At 48.6% G+C, this 11,978-nt stretch overlaps 1 long non-coding RNA gene across 1 annotated transcript; it reads right to left on the minus strand.

Annotated features, from left to right (window-relative positions):
• Nucleotides 1-1,319: 1,319 nt before the first annotated feature.
• LOC145421607 (uncharacterized) lies at nucleotides 1,320-1,846 on the minus strand. Its single transcript, XR_013902981.1, has 2 exons — nucleotides 1,614-1,846; nucleotides 1,320-1,531 (listed from the first exon to the last, which is right to left on the minus strand). It is a non-coding gene; the product is annotated as an uncharacterized LOC145421607 (long non-coding RNA).
• Between the last annotated feature and the right edge of the window lie 10,132 nt (nucleotides 1,847-11,978).

An 11,978-nucleotide genomic window follows, 5' to 3' on the forward strand; every position in this document is an offset into this window, starting at 1 on the left:
CGTTACTCTTGTTAAAATGACGTTAACGCCATAACTGCTTTAACGCGGCAAATCTTCGTTAACGAGTTACCGCGGATCGCCCCGTGCGTGGGGCTGCACGCAGTGTTGCCAACTCCTCAGTAAGGAAAATTGCTATTGGCTGTCCTAAAAGTTGCTAGAAGTCGCTAAATGATGGCATCGCCTAATTTGCATAATTGGTCATGCTAATGTAACTGTCTCCAGCCTCCTGCCCCGAAACAAACCATCTTACAAAACTCGTGCACCGTATTTTTCCTTTCATCCTTTCATTTTCTCAAAAATCGACAGTGCGTCTGAAGTATGACCAGCAAGAATGATTGTGCTTACTGACCGCAACATTAAGACAGCATTGTTTTATTTTATTTATGGAGCATTATTATTTAATAAATGCTGATAATTTATTTCTAAGTAATTTTTTCATGTATATCTAGGCTGTATGTGTGCCTATGTGAGATCTGGGACACAGCTTTGACTAAGAACTCTCTTTTTGTTCCTACTTTATGGCTTAAATTTATCGAGATATATATCGTATATCGCCATCTGAAGAATATCGAGATATGAACTTTGGGCCCTAGTGTGTGTCACTCTTGTCTCCTTCTCTGAGTTTGCTGAGTTTCAGCTCAGTGTGAAGCTCCACAGCAGCAGTGATGTTCAGAGCTGTTAGGAGGCCAGAGGTGAGGGCAGCTCTGAGCTCATTAATGTGCTGGTGGACGGCGAGCTGCAGGGACGTCCTCTTTAACTCTCCGTGTACTCACACTCTCCACGCCATCGAGGTTCATATTAAACTTGTTTGGTTTTACAACCATTGCCTCCACATCCACAAGTCCCACAAATTCAGAGTGAGCTGATTACTTTAATATTTTATGTTCCAAAGTAAAACAGCTGTAGGCGATATGATCCTTCAAAGTTTACCCAGAGTGCATATTGTGAGTTATGAGATCCAACATCAGGGTACCAATGCTGGTTTCTGCTCCTCTCTGTCACAGACATCACTCTGCTGCAGTTATTCAGACTGATGAGACAGGATTTAGTCTTCATGCTGTGACTCCTGCAGCGGGTCTGAAACCGATCTGGATGCAGTTTTAACAGACTTGCTTTTCAGCCCTGAATGCTTCATGTGGAGATCTGCTGAACTTGTGACGATATGAGTGATCAGAGATGCTTGATAAATAATTAAATATCAGGGAATAACAAGATAAGGGCCTGCAAGCACACCTACACCTTTATTGGTGTAAATGTTACGGCCGAGAGGGCCAGGCAGTGGGTGTGGACTCAAATGCAGACACAGAGGGAGGCAAACGGGCGTGAGCACAAAGTTTATTTACAGAGCTGAGCGAAGTTACAAAACAGAAAACTAAGAATGCTATAACCTATGCATGCTATGAACTGTGAAAGCTATGAGCAGAAAACTGTGAGGCAAAACTGTGAACGAGAAACTCTGAGGGCTGGATTCCACAGAGGGATCCGGGGAATGGAGAAAGGGGGCAGCGGCTTGGAGGGAGGTGTGAAGTCACTATGATGAGAGGAGGAAAGTAGTCAGTGGAAGTCTCAATGAATCACAGCTGGAGGATTAGGCTATGGTGGTTTGGGCTTACGCGTTGCAGATTTGAAGTGTCAATTGAGGAGGGAGTGTCCAGGGGGTTCCGGGTGAGGAGTGTCCAAAGCAGATCCAGAACAGGCTTGGAGTGGGGAGCTGAGCAGGGAGGCAGGCAGATGGGTCCTATGGCGAAAAAGGAAAGAAAACACGGTGAAGAGAAAAAACAGTACTCCAGAGTTCTCGCAAGGGCTTGGCGGCCTAGCACTAACATGTGTTAGCAGAAGATCTGGCAAGGGTCTGTCGTGAACGCTGGTCTTATATGCAGGTGACTTGATTGGAAACAGGTGTGGAAGCTGATTGGAGTCTCCGTCTGAAGGTGGAGCCCAGCAGAGTGGAAACACCCCGTATTCACCCGGACCATGACAGTAAAGTCTATAAAACATTCAGCCAAAGATCCAAAAGAAATGAACAGAATCACAACGAAGCTGAAAAAGATACTCAAACAGACACACTGAGGGTGATGAGAGAAACAAGACACAGGTTCACACAGACACAACACACACCAAAATAAAACGGAAAATAGCTAATACTTAGAGACGACTAAGGGAAACACTGGGGACGGCTGAAAACTCAAAAACTGAAGGAACGAAAACAACAGACTGCTGTTAGCTGTAAATAATGAACCATGACACCCTGACATTAAAAAGCACCAAATCTGCACCTCAGCTGAGCACTTTTAAAATGAGCATGGCTTCTCTGATTTGATCTGACTTTTGCTAAAACGAAGTCTTCCTTTGATTTCACATGTTTCTAAAACAGTGCTTGAGGATCGAAGGAGGAGGAAAGGAAACAAGCTCAGCTGGCCTCAGATCAGCCCTACACCACCCTGCAGTTGTGATCTCAGTAAGCCCACCAGTAGAGAGGCTGATGATTCAGCGATGTTTAACTCTGATTTGAAAATCTGATCTGTCGTATTAAAAGAGATGTTCAGAACAATACAGAGCAGAGACAGCTGAGGGAGTGCTGGTTCTCTGATTGCAGCGGTTCTGTCCATCATGGCGGGCAGAAACGATTCATCTGGGGGTCACAACTGAATAGAGATTGAAAATGTGACGTCATTCAGGGGTAGAACCGCAAAGGATTCTGGGAACTCGTGGCAAGAGGTACTAGCGCACACAGGCTTTCAATTGAAATCAGTTACACAGCGATAAAAAGAAACACAAAAAATGGCAAGAAGCTGTTGTATTATTAACTGCAATAGCCGGTCGCATGACAGCCACGGGAAGCCGACGGGTAAAGAGATCGGTTGTTATCGGATTACGTCGTTGAAGAGAAATTGTTCGAGCCATGTTTCCTTTTTTTTTTTTTTTTTTTTTTTGCCTGTCCCGTTTGGCTCTTTTGCCATCAGAATTGTTGTCTAAAGGCAAAGAAAGATGCCCAACGGATTTACTTTACCAAATTGACCATCCCAGCCTTGCCTTAATGGTCCATTTGATTCACCTTTTATTGTTTATTTTATTTTCACTTAATGAATACGGGACAGACTTGACTGGGGGAAAGAAGGGGAGAAAGAAAGAGGGAAAGAGAAACAGCTGAGAAGAGGGACGGGGGAGAAGGGCAAAAGACAAAAACCAACAGAACGGGCAGAGAAAAAAAAATGCATATATCAATCACCTGGATCACCTGCTGAGAAAGAAAAAAGAAAACAAGGAGAAGAGAACAAGAGTAATAGAATAAACAACATCACAATGATATATGGGAATATGACAGTAAATACTAAATATTAAACATTATTGTGCAGCACATAAGATCAACAGAACACAGTGTGCTTTGAGGTAGGAGCCAAAAAGGGTGTAGTTTGTGGGTGTGATCACCCGTGTGTACACCTGTGAGCATGGACGCGCTTGTTTTTTTGTTTTTTAAAAGGTTCCTTCATGTAATAATCTGCTAGAGGGTGTGGGGGGGGCCACAGCCCCGTCCTCCAGGGCGTGAAGCAGGTGTGGAGGAGATCAAAACTCCAGACATCCAGAGGCCCCCAGAACACAAGAGACCAAGGAAGACCAACAGAGGGGCAGCTGCGCCACTGTCCCGGAAAGAGCTGAGGAGAGTCCCAGATGAGGGCTCACTCAGCAGCCGCGGAGCAGAAGCCAGGGGGGGGGTTGCAGTGACGCGCCCGTGAGCTCCGCCGGCAGCCAGCTGCGCCTGAGTGACCGAGCCCCAGGTCGAGAGGCCGGGGGCACCCCACCTCCGAAGTGGCCCGAGCGAGCCCCAGGCTCCAGGCCCCGATAAGCGGCCGCCAAGGAGTGAGCCGGTGTGTACCTGGACGCCCATCCCCGGACACAAAGAACCACCAACGCACCGATGTCTGAGGGGGTCCGCCACTGGCAGGGGAAGTGGTGGTAGGGGGAGATAGGCCTCCAAACCTTGGAGGGCCTGAGATGTCCCCAGAGAGGTGGCGCCTGACACCCAACCTGACATATAGACACAGACATACAGGCACACACAGATACAAACATCCATTCCCACCCTCATGCTCTCATATGCACTTACTCCACACTCAACCAACGTGGAGACAGACATAAAGAGACGTTGTACACACGATCACACTCCCCAAGCGTACTCTACAAACCGGGTCTAGGTGCCCCCGCCCCTGGAGGGGGGAACTGCACCCAGACCCAGGTGGTGTTTCCCTTTTCCCTGCGGTGGGGGGAGGCAGACCGCCCCGACTCCGCAGCAGCAGGAAGGCTCCACACTCCAGACCGCAGTCGGACGGCCAACTCCTCCTCCTAGTCCTAGCCCCCCTGCTCCAGCAGGTCGCAGAGAACGGGGGTGAGAGAAGACTCCGAACCTCCCTCCACCCGCTCATTGTAATGTTGATGCATGTGTGTTCTAAGGTGCATTTAAAACCCAGGAGGGCTTGGAGCTACCTGCCAGAGAGCAGCCATGTTTCCGAAGTAACAAAGAGCCGACGGATGGCCTGGATTGCAGCCATTCAAAGACCAAATATAACATCTCAGAACACTCCAGCTCACATGTTAGTCTGCTCCAAGCATTCCCACAAAGGTCAGTGTTTTTTAGTCGTTAATACGTCATTTTTCTTAACATAATTGGTGATATAGGTTACAAGCAAGTCTGGCGCTGAACAGAAATTGTCGCGCTATGCTCCTTTATTTATTGTGCATAAATAGTGAATTGTCCTGACACAATATTGCGTTTCGCTTCTGTTATTATGGTACATTAACAAAAACATATACTTTTATTCACAGGATAAAACAGTTTTTTTGTATCACTAATTGCACAGTAGGATTACAGCATACAATATTATTGTCACTGCTACATTTCTGTGATGCGAACCAGAAATTATTTCCACTACTAATTAATTACCGTTGAGCTCAAAGGTTATATTAATAAACGGTTAACGAATGTGTATTTATGACGATGATTTGTGAGACTGGTAAACTTACCTTTGTTCGTACGATGGTCTTTCGTTCTACACGGTGCATTTCAAGGTCCTGTACCCATCCGTCGGTAAACTGTACCTGGCCTTGTTGCAGTGACCTGAAGTTACTAAACTTCACGAGTGTATGCACTCACTCCAAGAACCGTATAATTATAAATCTGAGCGTGGTGAAAGTTGGGCAGCACGCTAACGTCTTTTGTCCACTCTGTGTGCTCGTAAGGGTCTGACCCTTTCACTCCTTTGATTTTTTCCTCGTATCTTTTCTTTGACTTTTCATCAAGTCTGTCTTTGTACGGACCAGCATTGTTCTCCTTCGTTTTGTACATACCTTTTTGGGGGGCAAAGAAAAAGCAAGAATTTATTGGAACCGAAGAATGAATGTTTTGCGGTGCTGCAAATGCTTGCATTTGATGCGGTATTTGGATTGTTTTGCCACGAGTTCCCAGCATGCAATGCGCGAAAGTCACATGGTCTGTCAATCTCTATTGATTATCTGTCACAACACGAATGAACATTCCTGCAGAAACCGCTGCTGCTCCCAGTTTTCTGGAAGTAAATTAGAGGATTACACAAGGAAATAGGATTATGTTAGTTCACATGCAAAATTCCCCCACCGATGAACAATTGGTGAGCGGGCTGACAGTCACTCAGAGCAGGAAGACAAAGAGAGGAATACGGCATCTGAAAAGGAAGGGGCTTTAAGACTGAAGGAGAAACAAGAGGAAGAGGCTCAAAAGTATGACAGACCTTCAGAGAAAAGCGACAAAAGGGAACCAAAGTTTGTGCAAAAACAGTCCAAATGTGATGAGATGTCAGTGAAGTCTGTTTTTCAATTCAGTTTTAGTTATTACTGTAAAGACCCTACAATAAAGAATCAGTAAAGGCAACAGCGGGGAGGAAAACCTCCCTTTAACAGAAGAATGTTTGGTCCTTCTTATTTCTGGTTCTTATCTTAGGGCAGGGGTCTGCAACCTTTAACACCCAAAGAGCCACATGGACCCGGTTTCCACGCAAAAGAAAACACTGGGAGCCACAAATACTTTTTGAAATCTAAAATAAAGATAACACTGTATATATTGTTTTTTACCTTTATGCTTTTTGTGAACAACTAAAGTAAGTAAAGTTTATTTATTAAGCGCTTTTCACAGACAGGCAGTGACAAAGCGCTGTACACAAATATTAAAATAAACAATACAATCAATAGACATTTTACACAATGTAAAAGATCAAATGTAAATAATGTAAAGAATATAAAATACGTAGATCAACAAAAGGCTTGTTTGAACAGAAACGTTTTTAACTGCTTTTTAAAAGAATCCACAGAGCCAACACGTTCTCACTCCCAACTCACAGAGCAACTAAGGTCTATTGCTTATGAAATCCACGAAGTGCTACAGAGAATATTACATTTTATTTATGTAATTAACACATTTTGAACTCTTAAAGAAATATAACAAACGGAAAGACACCCAGCTGAACTAAAATGATCCATGTAGCAAACAAAAACTGTTGTGAGCCGCCAACCTTATATTGCCTTTGGGCTTTTGCAGCCTTGGCCGCAAAATAAACACTAAAGAGGCGCATGCAGCTCCAGAGCCGCGGGTTGCTGACCCCTGTCTTAGGGCTTGTCTTTCTTTCCTTCCTCCAGTTTTCCATCTGTTTGCCTCTCCGAGTTGAATGCTTTAGTTTCATTTTGCAGGTTTGTTCTTTGTTTGTGTTTTTTGTTCTTTTATCTTCTTTCTTTGTTCTTTTCCTGCCATCCTCAATGTCTGATTGACTGCACATGTACCTCGTTATCCCTCTCTTTCTTCTGTTTGTGGGATCTCAGTGATCAGCAGCATTCATCGTGTTCCTGAGGTTTCATGTTATCATAGATGCACTGTGCACTGTGTTTCTCTCCATCCACACCTTTTCAACTGCTGTTTGTCTGCACTGAGTTCCACTTTACTGCTTGTGTGAAACTTCTGCCTTTTCTCCTTTTTCCTCTTTTCTGAAAGCTTGAAAGTCCCAGAAAACCTCATGAGTGAGCTCAGACATTTACTTCTATTCAGCGACGCTTTAGACTGAAGAGGCTGGCTGAATGGAGGTCAGGCTGCTTCCTTCAGTCAGAGCGTGTCAGCAGGACACTGATCAGAGCTGACACTGTGAACAATAAAACTTAATTCATGTCTTCTCCTGTAAATAAATAAATGCAGAAGTCAGACGGGACCACCCCGTCGAACCCTCCCTGTCATTCATCACCGCGACCATCCCTCCATTTCTGACAGCCATTCATCACTCTGCATCTTTCCGCTCATCAAACCGTCACTCAGCCTTTCACAGGCTGACATCCGGCTGTAAATCTCTACACTAACTCCACCTGAAACCATGAATCTGACCTGGAAACTTCAGACCAGCTGCTTTTAGCGTCTCTATCAGAAGATTTGTAGATTTTCAGTGTCAGCCCTGGTGACTGATTCAGTCTAATTCTTTCACTTCTGTCACAGTGAAGGCTGAAGCTCATGTTGCTGGCATGTACTGAGTGGGAGAAAAAATGCTCTGGACTTTTCTGTACCAACACTTTGGTGATCCACACCTTTTATGTCCTGCATCACCACCTCAAATGACCAAGTGCAAAGCTTCATAAGCATCCACAGCAGGAAGAGGCCAGTCTGAACCTGCGTGCAATAAATGCTCAGGCCCCGATAGGGTAATTTAACCTGAGGGTGGGAGGTCACGCTGGGGTTTCCGCCTCCTTTCATCGAGATCTTTAGTTTCCAGCCCGGCAGCAGGGACTGAGTCTGGCTGATGACACTGCTGTGGAGGTTTTTGACTTTCAGCATCTTGTTGTTCAAGGCCCGGACTTAGAGCCCGATATTCACCACTGATCACATCTGTATTTTGTTGTTACAGTGAAGACTGAGACATAAACAAAATTAGTGTGCCCTTGCATATGCTTGTGCCTTGATATCTTGTTGCCTTTGAAATAATTGGAAAATCAGGATCGGTCTGCAACCACTCAGTCTTCAAAGCGATCTTGGTGCATCAAGATGTACATAAAGCATGGTGGAGTCGGTCTGCAGTCTGACTGGATGGGGTCAGTCTGTCAATTACAAGTAGTTTAATCGACAAACTTAATGTCGTAGTTTCTGCAGGGCAATGAACCTTACATTTATGTAGGAATATAACCAGACTACAAGCAGCTGAGTCAAGTCCCCTGATGCTACTCAGAGTAAATAAAGTGTCAGGTTCCCTCCCACCATGCGACCTGTGGTTAAAACTGGTTGCCTTGGCGATGAGGATGCGGAACGCTCAGCCTGTATTCGTCGCTGCAAGAACTTGCAATCGATCTGTGACACGAAAAACATCACAGATTTTCTCCGCTGCCCGGAGTCTGCATCCTCTCCTCACTCCAGTGTTGGTTGGCTGGTTTGGGTTCAGTGACGTGTTACACAGCTGTTACAGTCCTTTGACTTATAAACCTCCTAATGTTTCACCTTTAAAGTGTTTTAATGGGATGTTGTCAGGGTAACTAGGTTAATGGTTAATTCTCTACAGACTTTAATAGGTTCTGAAACATGGAAATCCCTTAAAGTGACCAAATACAATAAGATAGAAAACATTTATGTAGCAATATTAATCTGCAGGGTTACCCCTGTCAGAGTTTGGAGCCTTGGCCTCATTTTCTGATTCCTCCAGTGCCACCTTACCTCATCCTTCCTCGTGTCACTTCCTCACCACCTGTGCTAGTGTCTCTGGTGGGCGGGACTAAGATGTATGGAGAGAATGCTTCATTCCCCACCTTTGGATAAACCTTTTAGTCTTCCCTGCTGGATTTTTATGTTCCATCCATCTTTATCCACTTTATCCGGGGCCGGGTCGCGGGGGCAGCAGCCTAAGCAAAGAGGCCCAGACCTCCCTCTCCCCAGCCACCTCCTCCAGCTTATCCGGGGGAATACCAAGGTGTTCCCAGGCCAGCCGAGAGATATAATCTCTCCAGCGTGTCCTGGGTCTGCCCCGGGGCCTCCTCCCGGTGGGACATGCCTGGAACACCTCACCCAGGAGGCGCCCAGGGGGCATCCTTGTCAGATGCCGGAACCACCTCAGCTGGCTCCTTTCGATGTGGAGCAGCAGCTGCTTTACTCTGAGCCCCTCCCGGATGGCCAAACTTCTCACCCTATCTCTAAGGGAGAGGCCAGCCACCCTTCGGAGAAAGCTCATTTCTGCCGCTTGTATCCGCGATCTCGTTCTTTCGGTCACTACCCACAGCTCGTGGCCATAGGTGAGGGTAGGGACGTAGATCGACCGGTAAATTGAGAGCTTCGCTTTTACACTCAGCTCCCTCTTCACCACGACGGACCGGTGCAGCGTCCGCATTACTGCAGCTGCAGCCCCAATCCGTCTGTCGATCTCTGGCTCCCTTCTCCCATCACTCGAGAACAAGACCCCGAGATACTTGAACTCCTCCACTTGGGGCAGGAACTCATCACCGACCCGGAGTGGGCACTCCACCCTTTTCCGGCTGAGAACCATGGCCTCAGATTTGGAGGTGCTGATCCTCATTCCCGCTGCTTCACACTCGGCTGCGAACCGTTCCAGTGCGAGCTGGAGGTCCTCACCCGATGAAGCCAACAGAACCACATCATCTGCAAAAATCAGAGATGAGATTCTGAGGCCACCAAAGCGAAAGCCCTCCGCCACTTGGCTGCGCCTAGAAATCCTGTCCATAAAAATTATGAACAGAACCGGAGACAAAGGGCAGCCCTGGCGGAGCCCATCACCCACCGGGAACGAGTCCGACTTATTGCCAGCAATGCGAACCAAGCTCTTGCAACGGTTGTATAGGGATCGAATGGCCCGTAGCAATGGGCCAGACACCCCATATTCCCGCAACACCTCCCACAGGACACCCCGAGGGACACGGTCGAATGCCTTCTCCAAGTCCACAAAACACACGTAGACTGGTTGGGCAAACTCCCATGCACCCTCAAGTATCCTGGAGAGGATAAAGAGCTGGTCCAGTGTTCCGCGACCAGGACGAAAACCGCATTGTTCCTCCTGTATCCGAGGTTCGACTAACGGACGAACTCTCCTTTCCAGCACCCTGGCATAGACTTTCCCAGGGAGGCTGAGGAGTGTGATCCCCCTGTAGTTGGAACACACCCTCCGGTCCCCCTTCTTAAAGATGGGGACCACCACCCCGGTCTGCCAGTCCACAGGTACTGCCCCTGATCTCCACGCAACATTGCAGAGGCGTGTCAACCAGGACAGCCCTACAACGTCCAGAGCCTTCAGGAACTCGGGGCGGACCTCATCAACACCAGGGGCTCTGCCACCAAGGAGTTGTTTAACTGCCTCAGTGACCTCGCCCCCGGAAATTGGCGGGTCATTCCCTTCATCCCCAGACTCTGCTTCCTCCTCGGAAGACGTGTCAGTGGGATTAAGGAGGTCCTCGAAGTATTCCTTCCACCGCCTGACAATTTTCTCAGTCGACGTCAGCAGCGCTCCGCCAGCACTATACACAGTGCAGGTAGAGCACCGCTTTCCCCTCCTGAGACGTCTGACGGTTTGCCAGAATCTCTTCGAGGCAGTCCGAAAGTCTTTTTCCATGGCCTCTCCGAACTCCTCCCCAGTTTTTGCTTCAGCCACTGCCCGAGCCGCATTCCGCTTGGCCTGTCGATACCTGTCGGCTGCCTCCGGAGTCCCACAGGCTAACCAAGCCTGATAGGACTCCTTCTTCAGCCTGGTGGCTCCCTTCACCTCTGGTGTCCACCATTTGGTTCGGGGATTACCACCACGGCAGGCACCAACCACCTTGCGGCCGCAGCTCAATGCAGCAGCTTCGGCAATGGAGATGCTGAACATGGTCCATTCGGACTCAATGTCCCCAGTCTCCCTCGGAATGCTGTTGAAGCTCTGCCGGAGGTGTGCGTTGAAGATCTCGCGGACTGGGGCCTCTGCTAGACGTTCCCAGCACACCCTCACTACGCGTTTAGGTTTACCAGGTCTGTCCAGCGTCCTCCCCCACCACCTGATCCAACTCACCACCAGGTGGTGATCAGTTGACAGCTCAGCCCCTCTCTTTACCCGAGTGTCCAGAACATATGGTCGCAGGTCTGCTGATACGATTACAAAATCGATCATCGACCTACGGCCTAGAGCGTCCTGGTGCCACGTGCACTTATGGACACTCTTATGTTCGAACAGGGTGTTCGTTATGGCCAAACTGTGATTAGCACAGAAGTCCAATAGCAAAGCACCGCTCGGGTTCAGATCAGGGAGGCCGTTCCTCCCAATCACGCCCCTCCATGTCTCGCTGTCGTTACCCACGTGAGCATTGAAGTCTCCCAGCAGGACAACAGAGTCTCCAGGTGGAGCACCCTCCAACACCCCCCCCCCCCCCCCCCCCCCCCCCAGGGACTCTAAGAAGGCTGGGTACTCTGAACTGCCACTCGGCGCATAAGCGCAGATGACAGTCAGTCCCCGACCCTAAGGCGCAGGGAACAAACCCTCTCGTCCACCGGGAAAAACCCCAACGTACCGGCAGCAAGCCGAGGGGATATTAGAATACCCACCCCAGCCCGTCGCCTCTCACCAGGGGCAACTCCAGACTGAGACAGAGTCCAGCCCCTCTCCAGGAGACTGGTTCCAGAGCCCAAGCCATGTGTAGAGGTGAGCCCGACTATATCTAGCCGGTACCTCTCAACCTCACGCACTAACTCAGGCTCCTTCCCCACCAGAGAGGTGACATTCCATGTCCCTATTGCCAGTCTTGGCAGCCGGGGGTCAGTCCGCCAGGGCCTCCGCTCCTGGCCGCCACCCCGCACACAATGCACCCGACCCCTATGGCACCTCCTGCGGGTGGTGGGCCTGCGGGAGGATGGGCCCATGTCTCCTCTTCGGGCTGTGCCCGGCCGGGCCCCATGGACTAAGGCCCGGCCACCAAACGCTCGCCCTCGGGCACCCTCCCCAGGCCTGGCTCCA

The sequence above is a fragment of the Astatotilapia calliptera genome, chromosome 17 (assembly GCF_964374335.1).
Source record: "Astatotilapia calliptera chromosome 17, fAstCal68.1, whole genome shotgun sequence".
NCBI lineage: Eukaryota > Metazoa > Chordata > Actinopteri > Cichliformes > Cichlidae > Astatotilapia > Astatotilapia calliptera.